Source organism: Protobothrops mucrosquamatus, unplaced genomic scaffold, assembly GCF_001527695.2.
Source record: "Protobothrops mucrosquamatus isolate PMUCROS unplaced genomic scaffold, P.Mucros_1.0 scaffold233, whole genome shotgun sequence".
In the NCBI taxonomy this organism is placed as follows: domain Eukaryota; kingdom Metazoa; phylum Chordata; class Lepidosauria; order Squamata; family Viperidae; genus Protobothrops; species Protobothrops mucrosquamatus.
The window spans coordinates 746,584-758,289 of NW_015386584.1; the positions used below are offsets into that span (position 1 = coordinate 746,584).

The 11,706-nt window shown below is 38.2% G+C and overlaps 1 protein-coding gene across 1 annotated transcript in view; it reads right to left on the bottom strand.

The window, feature by feature from the left end:
- Positions 1 to 11,179, bottom strand: part of ANKRD12 (ankyrin repeat domain 12) — a 67,731-nt gene extending 56,552 nt beyond the window's left edge. The window contains exon 1 of the mRNA XM_015814266.1: positions 11,005 to 11,179. The gene's annotated coding sequence lies outside the window, so the exon portion shown is untranslated. The remainder of the gene's footprint in view (positions 1 to 11,004) is intronic.
- Between the last annotated feature and the right edge of the window lie 527 nt (positions 11,180 to 11,706).

Sequence of the window (11,706 nt, forward strand, 5' to 3'; positions counted from 1 at the left end):
TGCCGCCGCCGCCAGCCGGGGCATAATACGGTAAATAAATACGAGCATGGGGATCCACGTGTGAACGAAGCCCCACTCCCCCTCCCCTTTTGCTTTCGCTCTCGAGCCGGCGCTTTTTTTTTCTTGAAATTTCCCTCTTAAAATGAAGGTGCGTGTTATACGCCTGTGCGCGTTATACGCCGATAAATACGGTACATCTCTGTACAAAAGTTATATATAATCTTACACTTAATAATTATATGCAGTATTCCAAATACTTTAAAATTCAAAATATTATATTTTCCATCATGCAAAAACCAGAGTAATATTTTTTATAGTTTGAAAATATTTGAAACCTTTACATTGCTTAATAAAATGCAAACAACTAAGGTAAATCTGATAAAAGTAAATGAGGCCACTTCTATTTGTGCCATCCTAGCCATTAGCTTTTCATCATCTGTCATGTGGACAGATTTTTTCCATCATAATTTATTAGTAGGGATGAACAATTTTTATGTTAATATATACATCTTTCACAAGAAAGTTATAAACTTTTATTTATAGAGTTTTACATTATGTTTGTTGCCCACTCCAAGCAAAATATATTCTTATTGTCCTCACTGATATGTAGACAGTTATTGACAGACAAATGCCATAAACTATAAGCACCTAAACTAGTAAACTAAAGCACTGGGCAGAAATTTTTTGTTGATGTTCTTCTTTACAGTAATCCTCGACTAAACGATCACAATTGAACCCAACATTGTTGTTGCTAACCAAGACAGCTGTTAATTGTGCCTCATTTTATGACCTTTCTTGCCACAGATATTAAGTGAATCACTGCAGTTGTTAAGTTAGTAACATGGCTGTTAAATGAATCTGACTTCCCCATTGACTTTGCTTGTCAGAAGGTAGCAAAAGTGATCACATGACTCCAGGACACAACAACCATCATGAGTATGAGTCAGTTGCCAAACATCTGAATTTTGATCACATGACCACGGAGATACTGCAACGGTTGTAAGTGTGAAAAACAGTAATAAAACACTTTTTTCAGTGCCATTGTAACTTTGAACAGCCCTAAATGAACTGTTTAAAGTGAAGGACTGCCTGTATAACTTTCTGTTTGCTGTCCTGAGTTTATGTTGAGTTTCATACATTACCTGTGATTATAAGAAACTGATACCTTATTAAAAAAGCCAGCTATATGGCTAAAATAGAGTCAAAACATGAAATTTCAGAGAAAGGACAAATTTTTTTTTGGGGGGGGGAGGAATATCATATCTGGTTTATTGAAGGAATGTAAATTTAAGCCCATTTTCAGTTGGGCAGGATTTTTACACAATTTTATTTGCTATTCCTAACCAAAGACATCTACATAAGCAAATAATTTACCCATTAGGATTTGAAAATCTCCCCTACCCATCGCCAGTGTTATCACTATCAAAAACCAAGTCTGTGAAATATAATAAGGCACCTAGAGATTTTCTTCTCTTGGAGCTTTTCAGGACACATACTGATTGGTGAGCCCCACTGTTAGCTGAGCTGTTCTCCCATATAAATAATTGCCTGGGTTCTCCATATATAAAAAAGGAGGCAAGGGTGATCCAAAATCTTGTAGATCTATAGTCTTATTAGAATCATGGCTAAGATGAGTGCAAAATACTTTTTGAATAAAACAGAAGACTTGGTGATGGGAAAAAAAACCCTTTGACTGGAAGAACAAACTGCAATTTAGATCAGAGCGCTGCACAATAGACAAATGTTTTGTTTTACACTGTGTCATAACAAAATGAGTAATTAAAAACAAGAAACCGTTTACTTCCTTCATAGATCTCAAGTGTAGCTTTTAATTCCATAAATAGAAACATTCTTTGGAAGAAATTAGCTACATTAAAGATGGAGCCCAGACTCATACTCCTGATTAAGGCCCTCTATTCAAACACGTACTTGAAAGTGTGTAGTGGTGTAAAACCCCATCCATCAGAAATACTTATTTGTCAACTGTAGGCCCTTTAGCTTTAGATATCTAAAATCCCTACTTGAAAGAACAGTCACCTGGGACCTGAACTGAAGATTATCCTATTTTCTCTTGGGCTCTAACATATGCACTGTTAGAAGAACTGTTAAATTTATACACAAGGTAGTTTAGCTAAGAATCAATTCTATTAAATAGATTGGTGTATTGAGTAAAGGTGATTATTTATCTGAACATTGATGTTTGTATTTAACACATATATTTTATTATTGAATTTTCTTTTACCTATTTCATCTTGGAAATATACCTTGTATTTTACCTTTATTTTATTTTATTGATATGGTCATAAGATCAATCAACCAATGAATGTATTAAACGTAAGTCTTATGTTGAGTGTCTGGTCATAAAAAATGAATAATTATTGTTTGGGAGTAAGTCATACTGAACTGTGTCCTTATTTTAAAAAACATAGTTCTAAATTGAACATCGTACAGGTAGACCATATATCAAAATTATCAAATTTATGAGATACCAAAGGTGTATAAGTATGCAGTATATATTAATGCAAGAAGAGGTTTTTTTTAAAAAAACTGGCTATTTTTATTTAAACATTCTTACAACTATCATTGCCTTTTTCATTTTTCTAAGTGGGAGTTAATCTTTATATATCTCCATGGTATTATATTTACAATGGCTGAAAAACATTTATATTATAAAACATGTTTTACACATGTTTTAAAATTAATTAGAATGCAAATTAAAATTATTTTTATTTTATTACTTGTTTAATTCAATATTTGTAAATAGAAAAAAATAGTTCAGCCAATATTATTTTGGAAGCTTCACACAATTACCATTACACTGGAAAATGCCAGAACATTTTGCAACAGATTGCTCACACAACAAATATGGAGAGCAACATAAGTGTTGTATCTTTGAACATTAAACAAGGGAAAACATACTGGAGAAAAATTACCTTTGTTGGTTGTTTAATAAACACAGAACTATAGTTATCCGATTTCTACCACCAAATCCAAAGCGAAGATAAGTATTATATAGAGGGTCCTGCAGTTTTTAAAAGTCAGTTACTGCTAGTCTTCAATAACATCTTATTATTGCATTTAATTATGCTTTGCAAAGCTTTTTGTTTCATTCACAAAAAAATAAACAGCTCCAACTTTTGGAAATACTTTTTTTAAAATCTGCATTTGCAGACATGTTGCAAGTTGAAAAAATATGGGAGTTAGCATCACCACTATTGATAACACATTCCAGAATTCAATACACTCAGATGCAAACATTTCAAGTAATTAAAAACGTACTGATTGAAAATGTCTCCAAAAAATTTAAAACACTGTATCTCACATCTCACATAAAAATTCAGCAGTTTCATTAGAATCAGCAATGAAATAGAAACAAATTTATATTCCACATAATTCAAAATTAGCTCATCAACAATGATGCACAGCCAATTCATGTATAGTGAAGCAAAAATCTTAGATCTGCTTAGTTCTCTTTTGTGAAATCTTGCATGCTCCAAAGTAAAATCTAACAGAGAGAAGATTTTTATTATGCAGGAAGTTGGGTTTTGAAGTAGTTTTGCTCCATACCCCAACTGAGTATAGAAAACAATACCTACTGCTTTCCCAAGTCCTCTGACAAAGGAACATTTATGTCTATCCTACATTACTTCTAATGATGTTTGTGAAAGAAATAGTATCGATAGTCTACAAAGAATTTGCTGTATCTTTGATATATTATGAAATAATCATGACTGTACTCTTTCATTTAATTGCAAAAACATTAGAAACAAATTTAAAATATTTCATAGTTTCTAAAAGTACGAATAAAATAACTCTAAGATGAAAAAAATTCTAATCAATGTATAATAGAATTGGGATGCAAATAAATATATGAAAGCATACATATTTTAAAACAAGTATTTCAGTTTATCTCAGTGAGAGGGACTAACTTCCAATATATTTTTCTATCTAAAAACAAAACGACTGTCTTTGAGGAAAAACTACATTTAAATGGTACATACAGCAGAATATTTTGAATTCAAAATATTTCAAGCTCAAAAGAGTTGTTGCTTCAACTGTCATTTGAAATGGGTTGTTCAAATCTTACTGGAACTGTTCTGATGTTGTTCCAAGGTTCTCGAAATGGTTTTGCATGTCCCTCTAAATATTCTAAAATGTCATAATGGTTGTAAGGTGATGTTTTGCTTTTTTTTTTTTTCTTTTTGCTTAGCTTAATTTGTGGACATCCCCATTAGCCAGAAAGTTCTATGGGAACCAGGCTATTATCATTTGATCAACAGACCATAGTTAAAAGGTTAAATAAACAAATATGTGTGATTTTGGCTATTGATATAGTTCAAAGGTTTGAATAGTATGAGCCTTGTGTCACCTGCTCTCTTTCTTGCTGAGACCTCAGAAAAGACTAAAATTTGTTCAAAGCTATACAGTACACTTTTGATTTAATCAAGATGAGATAAACCTAATACATTCAACAGTCTAATTACATTTAAATTAATTTTAAAAACATTTTTTGTTCATTCTGCTTAGTATCTACATTCTCTGATAAGTCAATGGTTAATGTAGTTCTATGCTAAGTTCGGAGAAGAGACGAATGCAATACAGGTAGTCCTCAAATTAGAAATACAATTGAGCCCAAAATTTATGTTGCTAAGTGAAACATTTATTAAGTGAATTTTACAACTTTTCTTGCCACAGTTGTTAAGTGAATCATTGCATTTATTAAGTTAGTAATATGGTTGTTAAGTAAATCCGGATTCCCCAATGATGTTGCTTGTCAGAGGGTCACAAAAGCTGATCATGTGATTCCAGGACACTGCAACCATCATAAATACGAACCAGTTGCCAAGCATCTGAATTTTGATCATATGACCATGGGGATGCTGTAACAGTCATAAGTGTGAAAAACAGACTTAAGTCACTTTTTTCAGTGCTGTTGTAACTTTGAATGGTCACTAAATGAACTGTTGTAAGTCAAGGACTACCTGTACTATACTATATAGATAACTATACTCTTTCAGTATAGTCATCTATATAAAATACTTTATCATTTCTGGCTGCTTAATGTTTAAAAAAAGGTCGCATGACTTAACTACATCATACAGGTATTTAGAACGTTTGACCTCAACATGCATGTTTATTTTATGCAAGTAAATTACATTACCTGTTTCTAATCAGTGGAAAGATCCGAAAGCTTAGATGACTGATCTAAAATTGACCATTCCTTGGAATTCCCTGCCTTCCTTCTACATGTCATTGTCCTGCTAACTGAATATCAGCATAGCTTTGCTACTGTTTTCATAAATGCACTGTTCTTACCTTACAGAAACTCAAAATGTATGCTACCAATGCATATGTTCAACATGTAACAAATTGAAACAAGTGAAAAAAGGAATATTTAGCTCTTTGCAAAGAAATTCAGTTGAAAAAGGGCCAGATAATGAAGAAAGTAGCTTGATGCACGGGGGAAAAGTTTTTAGCTTTTCTCCCCCATGACAATCTATCAATTTGCAGTTTGTCAATAAAACATCCAAATAACATGATTGAGCAGTGAGGACGAAGAGTGGATAGCATTCTAGAGCCTACATAGGTATTTTACCTCTGATCCTTGAAAGGAGGTTATAAGAAAAGAAGGGAAAATTGAATTAGTACCCTTTTGGGGGGGAAATTTACAGTGGCACTAGAATAGCTAGATGAATTAATGAATCAATGAATCAATAAATTAATTCTATGGAGGATGAAGTAATATGGTGATGACTTGAAATAGTATTCTGAAAGGTAGATGATTAGAGAAAAACATCCACCTCACTCTGAAAAAAATATATATACTCACTGGGATTTTAACTCATAGAAGAGTGGCCTTCCCTGAAGGAAGGAAGGAAGGAAGGAAGGAAGGAAGGAAGGAAGGAAGGAAGGAAGGAAGGAAGGAAGGAAGGAAGGAAGGAAGGAAGGAAGGAAGGAAGGAAGGAGGGCCATATTTTGAAGAAAAAAAATAACTTTTACAGGAACAGAAAGCTTAATTATAAGTGATGCTTCTTTTGGATACACAATGTGGAGATAGCATGCAAATTGGGATTCTAATACCACAACATCATAGTGATATGGAAAGGTCTATGTTTAATATGATCATATTTGGACTTCACTTAAGTAAGATCAGATAAATTTAAGATGTTAATGGTACAAACATTGTAAAAATCAATTAAAAATATTTTCCTACTTTGCAAATCATTTTATTTAGTATCTTTTGTATGTTGACCGCAGTAGTCCTACAGGAATTTATAAATTTAGAAAATATTATAATGAATTTGTAGCGCATGTGATTTAGAAGAGCAGAAATTCCATTCTACGCTTCTGGTTTTAAGCATTCTTTTTAGTTGAAAAAAGTATATTTTAACCAATATGCCAATTATTATTTTTATTATGGTTTGTCACACAGTCAGCCAGATGGTTAGACTGGATTTGGCATTTTTATCCACCTATTGAGTCCTTCCCAAGGACCTGGAATAGTCTATATTTGATTTGTATAGTCAATTCTCCTTATTTCTGGATTCTGTCTTTGCAGATTTGCTTACTAACTAAAGTGTATTTGTAAGCAAAAAGTCAATACTCATGTGCTTTTACAATCATTCACAGACATGCAGAAATTGTGTCCATGAATCAAAATATATAAGGGAGAAGAAGAAAACAAATCTGAAGCTTATTTAAAACAACTAGCCTATAAATGGAGTTTATCTTTCATCTTGGCAACAATTTTAAATTGGTTAATACAATAATGTCAATATCTTATTAAATTTATTTTGTATGCTACATTTCTACATCACTCAGTAGAGATGAAAACCAAGAATAGTAATAAAGAATAACAATACTACAAATTGGAATAAAATGATTGATCCAAGAAACACAATAAGGTAGGTGTTAAACTTTTCCAGGTTTGTTTTCAGGTTTCATAAACAAAGCACCTGTCCTAAAAATGTCCTTTTTGTGATTATCTGCCTCACTTAATTTGGCAAAGGTACTTGAAGAGAAGCCTTATTCACAGATCACTAGAATCCAAATAGGTAAATATTAGGAAAAGATGTTCCTAAGTTACTAAGCCATTTAGAGCTTGTAAATTAAACACTAATACTTTGAACTGGGTTTGGAAATGGACTATAGACAGACTGCAAAGAAACAACATAATATATTTTGCACCTGTAAGTCCAGCTGGCATAGATGCTGATTTGAATGAACTGTAGTTTCTGTACTATTTCCAAAGACACAGACAAATCATTGTAATTGTCCATAGGAAGTTATGAGAACATGAATAATTTTTACAAAATAAGCCGGTCACAAGCTATAAGAGAAGAGCAACTAAGATGATTAAAGGCCTGGAGACTAAAACATACGAAGAACGGCTGCAGGACTTGGGTTTGGCTAGTCTAAAGAAAAGAAGAAATAGTGGAGACATGATAGCAGTATTCCAGTATCTGAGGGGCTGCCACAAAGAAGAGGGGGGTCATGTTATTCACCAAAGCTCCAGAGGGCAGGACAAGAAACAATGGTTGGAAACTGATCAAAGAGAGATTCAACCTGAAAATAAGGAGAAACTTCCTGACAGTGAGGACAATTAACCAGGGGAACAGCTTGCCTCCAGAAATCGTGAGCGTCCATCACTGGAGATTTTTAAGAAGAGGCTAGACAGTCACTTGTCTGAGATGGTATAGGTCCGTGGTGGCGAACCTAGGGCATGTGTGCCACAGGTGGCACGCAGAGCCCTCTCTGTGGGCACGCGTGCCGTCGCCCGGTCCTAGGCCTTCAGCTGGGTTTTATAAACCCTTTTTGTTTTAGGCCTCCACCGCCGTGTGCAAAATAATAAAAAAGGTTCAATCAATCAATTTCAACTTCTCGCGGGCAAAAAAAAAGATCTCGCAAAGTTGGAATTGATTGATTGAACTTTTTAGTCCCACCCAGTCTGCCGTTACCACTGCAGCCATGCCCACCCAATGGGCTATGCCCACCTAATTGGCCACACACACCCAATGGGCCACGCCCACTTGGCACACACGACAATACATAAGTGAGTTTTGGGTTGCAGTTTGGGCACTCGGTCTCTAAAAGGTTCGCCATAACTGGTATAGGTCCTCCTGCTTGAGCAGGGGGCTGGAATAGAAAGCCTCCAAGGTCCCATTCCCATTCCCTTCCATTCTATTCTTTTAATAAATACCAGTAAAAGCCCCTGAGACTTTGAGCCTCTAATGGATTCAAGAGTTCTTCCATACCATCTACCTGATCTTTTAAGTGGAGTGAAACACTTTTCCTGTACATGTAGAATACTTTCTAGAACGGATATGAACAGTATTCAGAACAAATAAGAATGAATATTCTTAACCACAAACATGATTATCAGAAATACTGAATCATTTTTCCATTATTCCAGCACATATTTATGTTGTGGTACAGTAGTCCATGTTACTGATTCTGAACAGCAGAATGAGGGAGCATTCATCTCAGGGGTGGGTAGGTGGGTGGGTGGGTTGATTTATACAGCTGCTAAAACCTTCTTGGCCTACTTACAACTATTAAACATTTATCTCTATATGAATATTAGTCTCAATCTGAAATTACCAAATTTTCCCCCAAATACATTTATGTATAGCTAAATAACAATTTCAAATACAAATATAATGCAATAATCCAACACATTTATGATTGGGACTTTGGTTAATAATCTTGAAAAGCGCTCAACCAAGGAAGCAGCAGGTTAAGGGCAAGATTTATCTGTCATCAACCCTGAACTATCTGTTCTGGTCAAATCTGGCAGAGTTACCATGGCATTTATAATCTCGTTTTCTTCTGCCAGAGGAAATATTGCCAACATTGTATGATATTTTCACATCATGCCATGTGGGACACAATTACCAGTATGTATCATATACAAAAAATTACAAAACCTCTTTGCACCCTATTTCACAACTAACCAAATTTTTAGGTGTGATTTACTCTAATATACAGGGCAAGATGAATAGTAAGGAATAGTAAGGAAAAGGATAAGAAACAAAAAAAAATCCAGAATATTTGTGAGCAGAAGGAAGAGAAACTTTTCATTTAGGACAACAGACAAACAAGTGGTTCTTATATTGAGATGTATGTGAGGAATACATTATTATGTATTTCAGGGGAAATGACTTTCCCCTCCTCTCAGTATAGACAGAAACAGCAGCTTTCAGTCTGGAATTTCAGGAACCAGATAAAGGATCACCTCAAAGACCAGTTAAAACCATTACACATCTGTGACATCTGCAATTATTTTCAGGCAGTATGATCCAAAAGCAATGGCTTGCGTGAGGCCCAGAAGCAAATGAGAGCTAATCAAATCTTCTACAACAGCACTTCCTGTCTTCCAGGTATATTTATTAATTACATAATTCATTACTATATAATTTCAGTATAATTGCATTAAGTATTCACTGTTGCAAGCTTGGAGAGCGTTTTTGTCTAAAAGCACACAGAAATAGCTAATACCGGTACTCTAGCAACATTCCCCAAATGTCACCACGGTTCTCAATGTGCGATTTTTTTTCTCATTCTAAAAACTCTGGCCATTTTTAGCCAAAGAGTGGACTTCCTTTCCCTTTATTTTTTTATTTTCAAGCCGTTTCACTTTGAAAAGTTAAATACGAATTTTAGAACGGGCCAAAGCCAAGCGAGAAACATTGAAAGCTACTTAAAAGTAAAAAGGCTTTGGACATACATATTTTATTCAGTCTTAAAAGACCCAAGCCAAGAGACACGTCTTGCACCAAAAACTAAGCTTAGCCGGCTTGCCTGAACTTCAGGCGCAGTTTTTAAATAACATTTTACTCCTAGCACACACACTAGCCATCAGAATGATGCTGGCAATAACTATTTCCGTAAGCTCTAGAAACGGCGTTTATGCTTTCTCTCTCTCTCCCCCCCCCCCCCCCCCCCCCCCCCCCATAGCAGCCTGTAGAAATCCTACGCACTCACTCACTGGCGGGGGCGCGCGCGCGCGCCCGCTAACCACCGCCTCTTCCTTTTAAAAAGGGCTGACAATGCTGCAAGCCCAGAAAACTCGGGAGTTAGCAGCGCTGGGATGGCTACGAATGACCCCACTTTGGCCCATAAAAAACAGAAGCCTTCGTCTACGACGGGCAACGCGGAGAGGATGCGTATCAGGGACCAGCCCACAAGCACGGAGGAGGAGAAGTGACAGCAGCGGCGGCGGCGGCCATGGCTCCAGCTGCAGCCGCGCCAAAGGTGACAGGCTGGGAGAGTGCAAGAAAGCGGGGATCGCTGCCTTACCGAGCGACAGTTCCAGGGAATGCAGCCTTCTTCGTGGCGGCTGAGAAGAAGGCGTGTCGGGAGAGCCGAGGAGGATTCGTGCCCGTTCTAGGAAAGCAAACCGGCTCCAGCCCCTCCATTACGAGGAAAGGCGATGCAAGAAAAGGGGGTGGGAAGCAGGAGGAGTGCTCCTCTCTTCCTCTCAAACGACTCCCGCTCAGCACACAACACCCAGGACCCCAAGAGGGACGATTCGCGGGGTGCCCCACAGTAAACTGTGCACTGACCCGGGTCTACACACGTACACGCGCGTGTCCGCGCGCGCGCGCACACACACACACACACACACAGAGGCACGAATATATATACACACGCCGACGTCCGTCCGTCCATCCGTCCATCTATAGACGGGTTGGGGCTGTGAGGGGCGGACAGACACGCTCGCCTCTACCACGGAAAAACAGCCACCTTTGCAGAAAAGAGCGAGTTTGACAGACACATATCTCTATATATGGCAGAAGGAAGCGAAAGAGAAAATCTCGGAGCAGCGTTAAACCCTTACCGCGGCTGTTTTTATTCCCGCCACCTCTCCCCCCTCACCTCAGGGCTATATTAACACGGGGTGTCATCCACCTAATTGCTGCCGCCGCCGCCGCCGCCGCCTTCATTTCCCCCCTCCCCGGACCCGAATCTGCGGTAGCGACACTGGCAGTTTCCTCTCTTTACCTTTCCTCAGCGGAAGAGAGAAGCCTCCTGACAAGGCGGGCTGTCCTTTCCAAGAGAGCCAGGCTGCTCAGCCACCCGCTGCCTGTGAGCGGCGCCCCGAGTTCCAACCCCGTTCCAACAGCTACGGCAATCGGGTTTGGACGACACCCCTTCCCCTCAGTTCAGTCGCTCCCCTTTCCCTCGCCTCTCCCCCCCTCCCTCAAGCCCGTCAGTATGTCGGTTTGTCACTCGCCTCTCGGATTGGTGGAAACGCCATTCACGTGACGGGAGTCGGGCGAGAGGAACGGGGTAGACACGCGGTACGGTCGTGGGCATTAGCGAGGCGAAGGGAGGTGAGGAGAGTTCGGAGCAAAGGGCCAACGTCACAATTGCCCGTTCCTAGCGTTTCTAGGTGTTCCGCGGCAGTAGTTTAACTCGGTTCTTAACATAACCACCGAGCAGAAGGAGGAAAAAAAAAAAGAATAACGGGCACGGTTACGATTTAGAGGGGCGGAGAAAGTGAGTGTCAGTGCGCAAGCGTCGAGATCAGCTTCTCTTCTTGGGTGGTGCGGCTGGAACTTTCTCGAAATACCGGCGGCGGGGGCTGGGGTGGTTTCGGAAAGACGCGTAGAGGGGAGAGAAGCACCTACGGACTTGGGCTCGCCCAGGTGAACTCGAACAGGTACCGGAGCACCTTACGCTTAGGAGTCAGTCGCTCAGGAT